We start from the raw sequence: 16102 nt of genomic DNA on the forward strand, positions 1-16102 counted from the left end.
TGCAGGACTCAATCCTAGGACCTCAGGACCACGATGCAAGCCAAAGGCAGACGCTCAACCACTGAGCCACGCAGGCACCCCTAGCACTGGGCTTTGCAATGACACTCTGGGTTGCCAAAAAACAGTGGAATAATATTGTTAAAGTTCTAATGAAAAAATGATTTTGAACCTGGAATTCTATATGCCACCACAAACTATCATCCAAATGTGATATAGACTAAATCCATTTTCAGATATGGAACAGCTTAAAACAATTTACCTCCCATACACCATTTCTTTAAAAATTTCTTGGGGATGTATTCCAGTGAAACATGGGAATGAACCAAGAAGGTGAAAAGAAGTCCCAGGATGACAGCTGTGCATCTGGCCTTGAGGCAGTTCAAACTGGGAAAGATGGATAGAAGGTCTTGCCTGGGGTGCCGGGGAGACTCCAGGAAAAAGCTGCACACAAAACCACACCTGATATGTATAGAAATAATCAAAAAGTAAAGGTAAGTAGTATAAGAAAAGGAGGAGTTTTAGAAACTTCATGGGGAAAAGCTATACAAGGAAAATATAATCATAGTATAATACCACATCAATTCATAATTTTCATAGAGTCACCATAATGACATTTTATTGCCTTTCGGCTTTTAGGCTTAACCTGTAGGCAACATATGGAAAATTAAATTGTGACAGAACAGACCACAAATGTTATCAACTTTGACAATGCAATGACAAAGTATAGAAGTTAGTTGGGAAAGAAAGGAGAGGAGAACTAAATGCCAGGATACAGTCACTAATATCCTCATCTTACAAGATGAGCAATGGAGGAAAATACCTACAGTGTATGAAATTAAAAATTATGGTGTGGTAATACCTTTTAAGTTATTATGAAAGTGGGGAGTGGTATCACTGAATGAATATTTCATAATGGCTTTTATTATAAAGGAAGCAAATTTTCATAATGTCTAAAATTGATAAATCAAACAATGATAGCAAAAGCACATGTAAAGACATAAAAGCACTACCAGATATTTGTTACCAGTGGTTGATTCTTGAGAATGGGGTAAAGGTGGAATGGATGGAGCAAGGAATTCTTACTCTTAGCCATGTGCCCATATTACTTGAATAAAAATTATGTATAAATAGAATAATAGATTGAAAGGCAAACAGACTGGATTCTTTTTTTTAAAGGTATAGTCAGGTGACATGGAATTCATAAGATTAATGTGTCAGGATAATTGGAAAGAGAGGAAGTCAGAAACAAGGGTAGTTTCTTTAGGGCAGCTGTGACTACAGGATCTCTGGCTGTTCTTCTCCAAGGTATTAGATTTACTTCTCCCATAATGCTGAATTTTCTGGCTTTAAAGGCCTGTCAACTAGATAGATAATGTAATCAATTATCCCTTTGAGGCAGGAATTTATATCAGTACAATAAATTTTAGTCTCTCTGATGAACAAAGGGCTACATCACCCAGCTGAATAGTCAGAGAATCAGACAAATCTGAGCAAAGTGGGCAAGGAGAAAGAATTGAGACAAAGTGCTACTCAGCTGAGGCTCTTTTGATCCTTCTCCAGGATTTAGGACCAGGACCCCAACATGATGTTCCCAAAGACCTTAAAGTCTCTCTGATGAACAGAGTAAGTCATTGGGCTTTGGTGTCCCAAAATCGAAATTTAAAGCCTGTGAATCTGAAGACCTGATTTGGAATATATCTCCACAGCTTATAATGAAGTTGCACAACAATGACATGGGTGTCAGACAGCCTTGGGTGCAAATACTGACTCCACTTGTAACTAAAACCACAAAAGTCACTTTCTTTACATTGGTCTCTTTGTAGAACAAAAAGAACTATACCCCACAAGATGAGATATTGTTTGGAAAAGTGTTCAACAAATGCTGGTGCTTTATGGCTATTTGTCATAAAGAATGTCATACAATTCTGAAAAATTCTTGCAAATCAAAATACATTTAGCTCAAAATCACAGACACTAGTTTACATGTACTAGGATGGCTATAATAAAAAAGACAGAGAACAACAAATTTTGACAAGGATATGGAGAAATTGGACCCTCGTACACAGCTGATGAGAATGTAAAATTGTGTAGCCACTTTGGAAAACAGGTTGGCAGTTCCTCAAAAAGTTAAGTATAGAGTTCTCATATGATTCAGTAATTCCACCTCTATGTACAACCAGAGAGGATTGAAGACATATGTCCCCACAAAAACTTGCACACAAATATTAATAGTAACATAATAGCCTAATGGTAGAAATAACCCAAGTGTCCATAAACTGATAAATGAACAAATAAAATGTGGTAGCTCCATACAATGCAATATTATTAGGCAATAAAAAGAAATGAAATACTGATATATGTTACAACGTAGATGGAACTTTTAAAACTTTCTCCTAAATGAAAGAAGCCAGACACAAAAAGCCACATATTGTATGATTCCATTTATATGAAACATAAATTTATAAGATAGGCAAATCCAAAGAAACAGAAAGAATATTAGTGGTAGCCAGGGCCTGGGGAGAGGGAGTTATGGGAAGTAAATGCTATTAAGTAGAGTTTATCTAGGAGGGGGGAGTGATAAAAATGTTCTGGAATTAGATAGTGGTTGATGATTTCACAACTCTGTGAATATATTAAAAACACTGAATTGTGTCCTTTAAAAGAGTGAATTGCATGCTATATGAATTATATATCAATAAATCTGTTATAATTTGCATTAACCTTAAAAATAAGTTACAATAAGTTAAAATAAATTAACATTATGTATGTGATATGTGATTTAAAAGAAAAAAGGTATAAAATAAAGAAGGAAATAAGGAGGAAGGAAAAGCTACAAAATTAACCAGGATTGGTTGTTATCACCTCCAAAAGGCTTTGAAACTATTATTCCAACCTGGATCATCATGAGAAGATAAAATTATATTTAAAAAGGTGGATGGAAAGGTTTCCAACAAAATCAGAACTTAATTTTTCTTTCTTTTTTTTTAAAAGATGTTATTTATTTATTCATAGAGAGAGAGAGAGAGAGAGAGGAGAGGCAGAGACACAGGCAGAGGGAGAAGGGAGAAGCAGGTTCCATGCAGGGAGCCTGATGTGGGACTCGATCCTGGGACACCAGGATCAGGCCCTGGGCTGAAGGTGGCGCTAAACTACTGAGGCACCCCGGCTGCCCAGAACTTAATTTTTCAATGAAAAGAAAGCTAGCTTAAAAGAAAGATTTTTCGGGGTTTTTTCCCTTCCTCCTTTTGGTTTGATTTGGGTTTGAAGTTTAGATTGGCTTGGATTAAATCTGACTAGGTAAAATTTTAAAAATTTAAACAAATAAATTTGCCTAGGTAAAAAAAATTATCTTTTGGAAAATTAATACTTATCAAATATTATTTTCTTTTATATGAGTAACAGCATGCAAGAAGCACAATGTCAAGAAGTATATGGAGCATACAGTGGAGCCAGAAAAACTCTCACTTTCTTTAAAATAAAAAACCTAATTTTAAAATGCGGAGTGTGGGACCTGGAATGTAAAACATCTCAATGTGGCTTTTGAATGCTTTTTCCTCCCAAGCCCATCACATTCTTTTCTCTGTCTCCAAGTTAAGGCTGGGCAAGAAGGCTCATCAGTTCTGGATGGGATCCAAATTAGATGTGGATTTGTCCCTATGAGAACCTATGATCTCATCAGTTCATGGCTTATATTCAGTTCTTAGAATGCTTATCATTATAACATTATGACAAAACACTGGCAGATATTAATAGGTGTCATTTATTCTAGTCCTTTAAATTCTTTTAGAAAAAATTATTCCTTTTTACACAAGTTCTTCTAGGACAAAATTATATAAATTGAAGGTATTATTGTTATAATTTTAAAGAGTCCATCTATCCACAATGGTTTAAATATTTAGAGAATGTTTATAAAGGCCACCTGACTTCTTCCAGCTCTAAGGAGGGTCTAATTACTATGTTGCTTTGAATCCCCTTTAACTTGTTCTCTGTTTCCTTCAGAAATTGAAGTTCAGAGAAGTTAGGCAAATTGGTTAAGGCAACACAGTAATGGTTGGACTTATTTAAACTCCAGTTTTTTTTGCTCCAAGTTCATTGCTTTTTCTCAACACCTTCCAGTTGCCTCACATTATTATAGCTTTTTCTTTGGACTCTTTGAATTCTGAGAAACATTTCCCTTGGCAAAAGATTTTAAGAAAATATGCTCTCTTAATAGGCAAAAAGAAAGATGTGTATTTCCTCACCTAACTTAAAAGGAGGAGGGTTTATACTAGTTAGGTGCAAAAACACATGCAATCATGGTAGATTTAAGGGGAAATAAATAAGTGATTTGGTGTTATAATTAGCCTACTATACAAAATCAGATTTGAGACTGACTCTTGAGTGATTTATTTTAGTCTTTTATTTAAAGCAACCCTTATTTTTAGATTGTTTGATTAACAGCCAAATTAGAAGCTCAGCAAATTTCTGGGTGGGCAATTTTATATTTCCAGATTTGGAAATGCCCTTGTATATACACTATTCTCTAAAAATGAAACCAGGGGGAACCCTGGGTGGCTCAGTGGTTTGGCGCCTGCCTTGGGCCCAGGGCATGATCCTGGAGTCCCGGGATTGAGTCCTGCGTCCCGCTCCTTGAGTGGAGCCTACTTCTCCCTCTGCCTGTCTCTGCCTCTGCCTCTCTCTCTCAATCTCTCTCTCTCTCTCTCTCTCTCTATATATATATATATATAGATAGATAGATAGATAGATAGATATAGATATAGATATAGATAGATATATATAGATCATTAATAAATAAAAAAAATAAAATCTAAAAATGAAACCAACCCTTCTTCAGAATACTGGTCTCAAGAGAGATCATCCAAACCTCTAAATACACCAGAACAAATTCAACCATATTCAGGAATAAAACCGAGGTCTACACATCGTATTAGATGACTCCAATGTACTCTCCCTGCTTTCTTAGGCTAGTTTTTTTTTTTTTTTTAAGATGTTGTTTATTTACTTGAGAGACAGAGCAAAGCAAGAAAACACGAGCCAGGGGGAGATGGAGAGGGAGTAGGAGAAGCAGACTCCCCTCTGAGCAGGGAGCCTGACTCAGGCTCAATCCCAGAGTCCTGGGATCATGACCTGAGCCAAAGGTAGATGCTTAATGACTGAGCCACCCAGGCGCTTCTAAGCTAGTTATTTTCTATTTATCAATAATTAGCTGCCTCAGAAACTTATCAAGCAGAATATTCCTTCTCTTCTTAGCCATTTTTGGCTTAAGCCATAAATCATAGTGTGAGGCTAATGAAATTGGCTTAAAAAACCAAAAACCAAACAGCCGGGGAGCCCGGGGGGCTCAATGGTTTTGCACCGCCTTCAGCACAGGGCGTGATCCTGGAGACCTGGGATTGAGTCCCATGTCCGGGTCCCTGCATGGAGCCTGCTTCTCCCTCTGCCTGTGTCTCTGCCTCTCTCTCTCTCTCTCTCTCTCTCTCTCTGTCTCTGTCTCTTTCTGTGTCTCTCATGAATAAATAAATAAAATCTTAAAAAAAAAACAGCCAATGGATTTAACAGTTTCTTGTACAAAATCATGAACTTTAGCTCGCAAAAATTGAGCTCAGAGAAAAAAGCAGTGCTCAGATGGAACTGGAATAGGGCCAGAAAGAAAGGCAAAGAAGCCCTACCAAAGAGCAACTTGGTTACTTCTAGGAACCCAAATGTGAGAAGATAGTAAAAGTCTCAGCTAGGCCACCATAAGTTCCTTGAAGACCAAACACAAGAATGGTACATGGCCTCACTTTCTGATGGCTTGTAGTTTCATATCCTGTCACCCACACCTCCTTTTTGAGATAAGAATATACAATGTACACATAGTTAGGATTTTCCTTAGGTGGGGAGAATTAAATTCCATTGAATGCAGGGTTGAGAATATGACCTATTCTAAGCCAATCTGTGTATTTTATTCCTTGGTCACAATAATTGGTTGAGGCCAATCAATACCAACAACTGTAAGTTCTGGAACTTCTCTTTGAGATTTTTGTGGGGGAAGACTGTCTCTTTTGTTGGACTTAGATATATGAGGGAATCTAGAGCTTCCAAGAGGACACTGTGTAGAGCCTCAGCCTCAGCCTGGAGCCAATACAGTAGAGAGTAGAGCTCAGAAGTGGACACAAAGGGAAGCTGAATTCCAAAAGCACTGGTTGACCCTCAAATTCTGCTTCAGCTGAAAACTCTGGATTTTTCAGTTGTAGAGGCCAATAAATTCTCCTCTGTTAAACTAGTTTGAGTCTTCCATCCCTGGCAACAGAAAGAGGCCAAACTGTTATACATTTCATTTACACAAATGTCTTTGTGTAAACCATAAAATATAAATGATTCATATTTTCAACCATTTTATTGGAAGATAATTTTCAGAATGTATTGAAATAGACCTTGTTAGATATATATCCAGGACAAACAGAAGCAATTATGTACTTCGTAAAATATGAAACTGTGCTACATTACTTTGTTGCTCCAGAGCATTATTACAAGCAGAACTCCCACACATGCACATCGTTGATCACCACTGGGACCACAAGTGAATTTGACCAATCTGAGGTCAGCTGTGCCCAGACTGTCACATGCAGAGAGTTGCTTATTTATGTAAGCAATCAGAATTCAGTAAGTAAACTGAGTAGTAGATGATGTTTCACTTCATAAGCAATGTAAATCAATTTAGAAGTGAATTGCCGTCATCAGGGATTAATAATATAATAATAAGGTTATGCCAAAAGAAAGTTTCAGTGGAAAAGACCAGAACATTTGATTTGGCTCATGAAAAAAAAAAAAAGCAGAGTCTTCTATTGGCTTCATGTAGGACTTTTTGTTTTAAATCCTGATTGCTCTGAAGATAACACCAACGGAATAGAAGGAATCTGTAGCACAATCACAATTTAAATTGAGTTAGAGAATAAGAACAACTATTGACTCACATAACTAGAAAGAGGGCAAACTTTAGGGTCAGTTGAGCCAAAGGTTTGTAAAATCACCAGGGCCGTTGCTTCTCATTTTTTTGTAATTCCCTTGGTTGTGCCCTCCTTCTTGTAGTGGTTTTTCAGTTGGGCTAGTTTTTCCATGGTGGCAAGGTAGCTATTGGCAGCTCCCAGGACCCAAATTTTCTCATTTACACTGGAGGATAAGGGGCTTCCTTTCCTTCCCATCATAAAATCAAATTCTTCACACTTCACCCTTCTTGTCTACTCTCCCACTGCCAACAGAGCCAGACCTGGCTATCACCCTTAATGTCAACCAAGTGTTAACCATTTATCATCTGGAAGCAGTATTGAGCTTTGTATATATTTGACTTGAATGGAGTGGTCACCTTTTTGTCAGAGATCCCCAGGCCAGAGTGACCCTCTCCCATACTGGTATCTTGACTCTGTTGATTTTTGTCACCCTTGCTTTTTACCTCTACAGTCTCTGCTTCATAGGAGGTTCCCACACTTTTTGTTATATGAATCACTGCCTTTTGGTTATTACTGAAAAGTTAATTCTAAGAATCTAGAAAATACTGAGGGGGCTAACTGGGAAATATATAGTTAACTAGTTTTACAAAATTACAACTACATATATCTTGTATTTGAATTCTGCTTTTTCACTTCATATTACATAATGAGCATTTTCCCAACTTATTAAATAAATGATTTTTAGTGGCTCCATAGAATTCCATTTTGCATTTGTATCATTATTTAATCAATCTACTTAAGCATTTTTATTATTTTCAGATTTTTTATATCATGTTAAAACAAATGATCTACACATGGATATCCAAAGAGATCTCTGACAATTTCATTCTATTAAATTCCCAAAAAGGGAATCACTGGATCAAAGCATAAAAACATATTTAGGGCAGACTGAGACTCTTTAAATGAAAACTCCAAATCCCAATGGGAGTGAAGAGTCATAGAAGATTGTCTAGTCCCTCTGGTTCCCCTGACCATGGGCAGGAAAAAAAAACTAGAGTGGGGAGGGGGGTATGTTTTAGAATAGAACCTCCACCCCCCCACCCCCCGCTAAAATGTTTTACCATTTAAACTGATTTCTAAAGACCTGCACCTGCCAGAGCATGTTAATCAATGTTGATAAAGTAGCTTTAGCTATCAGGGATGGCAGATGGGTAAACACACCTGGTCTCACATATTGCTAGCTTCAAGTTCTCCTTTAAAATGAGCAATGGGGATCCCTGGGTGGCGTAGTGGTTTGGCGCCTGCCTTTGGCCCAGGGCGCGATCCTGGAGACCCGGGATCGAATCCCACGTCGGGCTCCCAGTGCATGGAACCTGCTTCTCCCTCTGCCTATGTCTCTGCCTCTCTCTCTCTGTGTGACTATCATAAACAAAAAATATTCTTTAAAAAAATAAAATGAGCAATGGGCACTAGGCACAAATGTAATCATCTTCTACATCCCTCTTTCAGCCTCACAGTGAGACATCAATTGACCTTTACTCCGATTCCTAATTAAATTCTGAAATTACACCAAATCTGAAGAGCAGCTATTCAATAGAAATGAGAAATCTGTAAAGCATTAATACCATATAGATCCAAGAAGGTGGGAACAGCAAATTGCTCAGGTACTTGCAACATCAGCAAAACAAAGAAAGTAGCATTTTATGCAGACCCATCACAGCTGACAACTAGGAGTGATTTTTTTTCTTGAATTTTGTACAACAATCATCTTCTGAGCGATTAATCTCCTACCCATACATATTAATCCTTAAAATACATATACACCTGTGATGTAAATCAAACTACCTCTTTTTCAGATAAAGCAAGGCAAACAGATTATTTTGTCTCAAATAATCTATTTCCTTCAACTTTTATTTGAATGCCTCCTACAAGCCAAACTTTGTGTTCTGTTGGGAGGTCTGAAAAACTGATTTAAGACAGGCTCTCTGACCTTAAGAAAGGCAACGTTTAGTCATGGAAGCAAAATTCTGATAATGTGCCCAAGCATACTTGGAGAACAATAAAAGCAGCAATATATTGAGAAGGAAGTAAGCTAAACAAAGCCTTGAAGTCAACTTATGTGGATAGGCAAAACCTATGTATGCAATAGGATTCTGAAAACTGAAAAAAATGACATATAAATGTGGATCTAATGCACAAATTCATTCTCACTATTGAACACTAAAGATGCATTAACACCCAAATCAAAGCTCATAAAGATGAATAACTATTCTTTGGATCTTTTTCAATGTAATAATTACTCTTCATAAAAGCTCACAGTAAACATCAATTTCCATGTAATTAAAATCAGTGTCTTTGTTCACATAATAGGATAATATTATGTCACTCAAGATGCTTGCAAAGAAGGACAGATTGAAATGGGCAGAGCTGTTTCCAATTACAAATGCCTTAGGAAAACAGTCAATGCTAGATACCTCAGTAATAGAGATCACAGTGGGTTATCTAGATGCTTCCATTTCCCTGCTCCCTTTTCTGTCCTCAGATCTTCCCCATTTGCTATTTACTCCTTTCACCTGGACCTGAAGAGTCAGAAAGGTGAGGTCAAACATCAGTGTTGCTACTCCATAGCAGTTCTAATGGAAGGGTTTGATAGAAGATAATACTGAAGGATATAAAATAATATAATGTTTGGAAATTTTCAGGGAATTTTCATTATTTTTTATACTTCCAGATCTTTGTTTTTAAAAGCTTTATTTATTTACTTGAGAGACAGAGCATGCATGTGCATGCAAGAATGACTGGGAAAGAGCAGTGGGAGAGGGAGAGAGGGAATTCTCAAGCAAACTCCCCGAGGAACATAGAGCTCCACAAAGGGCTCAATCCCAAGATCCTGAGATCATGACTTGAGCCAAAATCAGGAATCAGAAGCTTAACCAGCTGAGTGACCTGGGCACCTCTGATACTTCCAGGGTTTTTTACCTGAAGACTGAGAAGTTAGTTATTGCTGTCACTAAATATGAATAAGCTTGAGTTTTCTAAAATTTTAAGAATGTCTAATCACTATTCAAATGTAAGCTGCTTGTCCTACATTTTTAGAGGAATCCAGAAAGTCCACAGTTCATACTTCGCTTCAGAAAATTGAATGAATGTCACTGTCATGGAATATTTTCATGCAATAATGGTCTCCCTGCTGCTGGATAGCTGCTGAAGCAAATCCACTGAAGAGAAATGAGGAAGTGAAGCAGTGTGTATTTCCAGAGCCACAAACACTGACCCCTTCAAGGCATTCAATTGTTCTGACTTTGTTTCTATTATCGGGAAGTGAGTGACGAAGAATGAATCATGGTAAGTCAATAGATGTGCTCGCCTCGGCAGCACATATACTGAAAATGGTTAGTCAGTAGATCCTGGTGGGATCCACAGATGCTTTTGCATCATACCCTTACTTGAGGGCTGCTGTCCAAAAGGCTGTCTTATAAAGCAGAACCATAGACAGAGCAGCACTCCTGCCAGTGAGAAGGCAGTCTGCTCTGGCTGTATCATCTGTTTTACATTATTGATCAATTTTGATTCATCTTCATTTCTGATGCTATCTCTGGTTGAAGAAACGGCTCAGCAATTTGGAATCACATAGCTATCTGAATCAGCTGTCGCAATACTGGTATAAGAGTATCATCTATAAGCTGACATTTCTTATTGTGCTGGATCAAAGAGTTACTATGTCACACATTGATTGCTAAGATTTAATGCTCTATGATTCAGCTGTTCATATCTATCCCATGGAACCATTCACTTCCTGCTGGCTGGAAGTCCATCCAAGAAGACAAAATTCCTGTCTCAGCATTATCTTGTAAAGTAAAATCTGGAGCATGTGCTTCTAATTCCTACTCCATTCACTTTACAATCTTTGTAAATCTTTGTAAAAAAGGATTCCTGTAAAAAAGGAAGGGAATGCATTTCCCTACATTGTTGAACTCTGACTTTATAATAGACCTACAGCATTGTCATAAAATTTTAATATCTTGAACACAAAAAGAAAACACACTCCCCAAATCTTGGGAGTTGGGAACAAAAAGACTTCAGAAGAACTAGTATAGCAAATTCTTATATTTAGCTAATTCACCAGCTGCTCCCATTTCCTTTCTCCCTTGCTGTCTTCTACATAGCCAGTATGTGCTTTTCTCAGCATCCCTTGAAGCTGGTATAGCCTTGTGACACAGTGTTGGCCAATGAAATGTAAATTAATGTATGATCTTAAAAACGTGCTAAAAAATTATCTTGGAAAGAAGGAAGGGAGGGAGAAAGGGAGAAAGAAGGAAGGAAAGAAGGAAGGGAGGGAGAAAGGGAGAAAGAAGGAAGGAAAGAAGGAAAAGTAGAAAAAAAAATCCTTTCCCTCAATCCTGCATCTCTATATATCCTTCCTCTCACCATCAATATTCTGGAAAGAGTACACACCCCATAGTAAACAATCTCCCTGAATTGACTTAATAGCACTAATTTTCTCCTGTCTAAACTTTCACTTTGGGATCTATCCCATTCCTTAGAGTCCTACGCTTGTGGGAAGCCGATCCTATTCCCAAAGGTTGTTTCATACTCCTTGCTAAAGTGATTAGCTTCAAATGAACAAGTTTAGGCAAATTTGGAATCTCCTGGTCATAACAGGTCAGGAACGGGAAGGTAACTTTTGGTTTTCTCTCTCTTCTAAGAAAACCTCTAAAAGGCCACTCACATGTTTTCTCTTTCTGGATCTTTGGAGTCATTGCTGCAGTAATTTTGTCACTAGGAAGGAAACTAGGCTTGAAATAAACTAGCATTATAGAACGCAGAATTGCAAGGTGAAAACAAAGTTTTTATTTTATTTTTACTTTTTTATTTATATAGTCATGATAGAGAGAGAGAGGGAGGGAGAAAGAGAGAGAGGCAGAGACACAGGCATTGGGAGAAGCCGGCTCCATGCCAGGAGCCCGACGCGGGACTAGATCCCAGGACTCTAGGACCACGCCCTGGCCCAAAGGGAGGCGCTAAACCACTGAGCCACCCAGGGATCCCCTGAAAACAAAGTTTTTAGATGACACCGTTGAAACTAACTTCTGTTCTCCTCTGAACTTTTCAGGTGTGTGAGGCAATGAACTCCCTTATAATTTGAATTCAGTCTACTGTGACTAGATACCATTTTTTAAAAATTCCACACCATAGCACCTCCTAAATATGTTCTTTATCTGCCTCCTCTCTTTTCCCAATTGTCATTGCTCATGTTCAAGCCTTATCACTCTTCTCCTTTATTTTACAATATACTACCTAGAAAGTTTAATTTCTTTTCTATTCAATATGTTGATTACACAGCAACCAGATATTTCAATATGGAAATCTGACCATCACAGTTCCTTGCTCCAGACTCTTCATGCATTCCCACTGTATAAAGATTAAATTTAAATCCCCAATCCTATTATACAAATAGGAGTTTGAAATCTTACTTGGATTATTGGATCTTCTATATGATAAATAATAAATATGATAAATATATGATAAATAATTAAAATAATAATCATTAAAAAAATTGACTAAGCCCTTTAGGTGGCCTCTCCATGACACTTAGTCCCTGAGAGATATTTTCATAACTGTAGCAGATATTATTTTTGTCTTCCTAGAATACTTTCCTAATCTACTCCTTTTTTTTTAAATTGTGGCCCAGTTTTTTTCTCCCAAGAATTTGACTTTTGAGCAAATACATTAAGAACCTACATGAGTAATCTGATGTAAACATGATTGATAACCACATCTGTGAGCTCCTGAGGCTAGAAATCAGAAGCTACCTTGTTTCTTGTCCTTTCCAAAGCTTCCTAAAAGTTTGGTGGTTCAGTTCTTCCTTCTATTTTGTAGGCTACCTCTAGTATCTTTCCAATAAACCCCCCTTACTTGTTATGTTAATCAGAAATGGGTCTATTTCTTGTAATCACGGAATTTTAACTCAGAGTACTTTGATATATGCAAATTTATGGCTATCACACTACCATATAATGTAAAAGGAATATGTATTATTATTGATTTATAAGGCATGCTATTTCCCACCATGCCAGGAAATACATAGCCCATCGCTTGACATATAGAAGGAAAGAATATTTGAAGAATGAGTGTACTTCTGGAGGGGAGGAAGATAGTGGTGGAGTAGGAGGACCCTAGGCTCATCTTATCCCACAAACACAGTAACTCTCGATTATCCCAAATACCCCAGAAATTAACCTAAAGACTGACAGAAGAAAGGGATAGAAGAGGCCACATCAAAGAAGGTAGGAAATGCATAGATATGGTTTAGGGGAGAAAGAGATCATGGATACTACAGAGGGCAGGGAGCTGTAGCACAGAGAAAGGTGAAAGAGGAACACAAAAGGGAACTCACAAGGGAAATGTTTCCCCAAAGCCACTGGCTTAGAAAATGAGAAGTGCTGAATTTCATGATTCTTGCAACCTTAAAGCTCCAGGCTTAAAGCTTGGACTTTTAAAGGTCAGCTTGCTTGGCTAGGATAGAGTCTTGAGGGCATTGTGCTTCTCCTGGAGAGGAGGCAGGCAAACTACCCAAGGACAGACAGCATGGAAACCGTAACCTGAAAATCGCTTGGGGGCACAATGGGGGAGATTATTCACTCTTCTCAGAGTGCATCCCTGAGAGGCAGTATTCTAGGAGATGCTTCTCTGAGAACAATAAATATAATATGCCATTTTCCTCCTCCACCCTTCAGCATAAACACACCCACCTGATGAAAGCAGCTGAGCATGGACACTGGCTGCCTAACTTGTTTACACCAAACCCCATCCCCCTGTGCTCTGCCACAGTTGCCCTTCTAAGCCAATATTGTCTCAGTCCCAGCATGGCAGGCCCCTCTGCCAGAAACCAGCACAAAAACCTGCCCACACCATGTCTCCAGACCAGAGAGTTCTGCAGGGCTTCAGTTCTGGTAGAGTTGGTGTCAAGTCTCATTTCACAAGCAGACCAAAGCACACCTAGTTAAAACTTGCCACATTTAGGCAAGGGATAAAATAGTCCCACAAGGAGAGCCTCTGTAGATGACTGACCTAAAGGATAGAGTGGCCACAACACAATAGCAGAGTATATGCAGCACACTCCAGAAACATTCCCTGAAGCACCAGATCCTGGGCACTACATGACCTCTTCTTCATAAGGCCATTACTTTCAGGACCAGAAGACGTAACTGGCTGTTCTAATAGAGAGAAGAAGGCAGAGATTAGAAAAAAATAACAAGAGAGAGGAATTTATCCCAAATGAAAGAACAAGATAAGGCCATGGGCAGAAATTTAAGCAAAACAGATATAAGTAACATATCTGATAGAAAAATTAAAGCAACAATCATAAGGATATTCACTGGGCTTGAGAAAAGAATAGAAGACATCAGAGAGACTCTCACCACAAAGATAAAAAGGTTAAAAAAGAGACAATCAGAAATGAAGAATGCAATAAATGAGATTGGAAACAGACTTGATGTAATGAACAGCAGGTGGGAAGAAGCAGAGGAATGAATCAGTGACCTAGAAGACAAAGCAATGGAAAATAATGAAGCTGAACAAAAGAAAGAAAGAAGAATTATAGAACATAATAATAGACTTGGGGAATTAAGTGACTCCATTAAGCAAAATAACATTTGTATAATAGGAATCCCAGACGAATAAGTGAGCAAGGGCAGTCCAGGTGGCTTAGCAGTTTAGTGCTGCCTTTGGCCCAGGGCCTGATCCTGGAGACCCGGGATGTCAGGCTCACTGCATGGGGCCTGCTTCTCCCTCTGCCTGTGTCTCAGCCTCTCTCTCTCTCTCTGTCTCTCACGAATAAATAAATTTAAAAATCTTTTTTAAAAAGATTTTTAAAAATGAGATTGAAAAGGGGACAGAAACTTCATTTCAAGAAATAATAGGAGAAAACTTCCTTAATCTGGGAAAGGAAACTAATATCCAGATGAGGAGGCACAGAAAAAATCCCATCAAAATCAACAAAAGCAGACCAACACCAAGACATATTGTAATTAAAATATTGCAAAATAAAATGATAAAAAATCTTAAAAGCAGAAAGACAAAAGAAGTTTTAACATACAAGGGAAAATCCATAAGCCTTGCTGGAAATTTATCAACAGAAACTTGGCAAGCCAGAAGAGAGTGGCATGATATATTCACAGTACCAAATGGGAAAAATCTGCAGCCAAGAATCCTCTATCCTCTATCTATTCAGAACAGGAGAGATGAAGAGTTTCCCAAACAAACAAAAACTAAACAAGCTTGAGCTCATCAATAAGCCTGCAAGAAATATCAAAGGGAACTCTTTAAGTCCAAAGGAGAGACTAAACATGATAAAGACCAGAAAGGATCAGAGAAAACCTCCAGATACAATAAGAAAACAAGTAATAAAATGGCAACAAATGCATATCTATCAATAATTACTTTGAATGTAAAGGGACTAAGATGTTCCAATCAAAAGATAAGGGTGTCAGAATAGATACAAAGAAAAACCCAAGATCCATCTATATGCTGCCTACAGGAGACTCATTTTAGACCGAAAGACAACTGCAGATTGAAAGTGTGTGTGTGTGTGGGGGGGGGGGCGACATTTATTATGCAAATGAATATTAAAAGAAAATCAGAGTAGCAATATTTATATCAGACAAATTGACTTTAAGACAAAGACTAAAGAAAGGCATTATATAATCAAAAAGTGGACAATCCAACAAGAAGATATAACAATTGTAAATATTTAGGCAATCAACACATGGAAGCACCCAAATATATAAAATAATTCATAAGAAACATAAAGGAACCAATTGGTAATAACACAAAAATAGTATGGGACTTCAACACCTCACATCAATGGATAGATCATCTAAATAGAAAATAAGCAAGGAAATAATGGCTTTCAATGACACACTGAACAGATGGGCTTAACAGATATATTCAGAACATTCCATCCTAAAACAGCAGAATACACAGATTTTTCAGGTGCACATGGAACATTCTCCATAAGGTATCACATATTAGGCCACAAAACAGGCCTCAACAAATACAAAAAGATTTAAATGATACCATGCACTTTTTCTGACTACAATACTATGAAACTAGAAGTCAACCACAAGAAAAAAATTTGGAAAGACCATAAATACATGGAAGTTAAACAACAT

At 37.8% G+C, this 16102-nt stretch overlaps 1 long non-coding RNA gene across 3 annotated transcripts in view; it reads left to right on the forward strand.

Moving 5' to 3' along the window:
* The window catches only part of LOC129501814 (uncharacterized), a 101291-nt gene that overhangs the window by 64255 nt on the left and 20934 nt on the right, over positions 1–16102 (forward strand). The window contains exons 4-5 of one of the 3 annotated variants that reach the window (XR_008662819.1): positions 306–491; positions 10026–10268. This is a non-coding gene — a long non-coding RNA (uncharacterized LOC129501814). Of the gene's footprint in view, positions 1–305; positions 492–3402; positions 3748–10025; positions 10269–16102 lie in introns of those variants that run through there. The other 2 variants (XR_008662821.1, XR_008662820.1) reach the window with 2 other exon arrangements.

Source organism: Nyctereutes procyonoides, unplaced genomic scaffold (assembly GCF_905146905.1).
Source record: "Nyctereutes procyonoides isolate TBG_1078 unplaced genomic scaffold, NYPRO_anot_genome, whole genome shotgun sequence".
NCBI classification, from domain to species: Eukaryota; Metazoa; Chordata; class Mammalia; order Carnivora; family Canidae; genus Nyctereutes; species Nyctereutes procyonoides.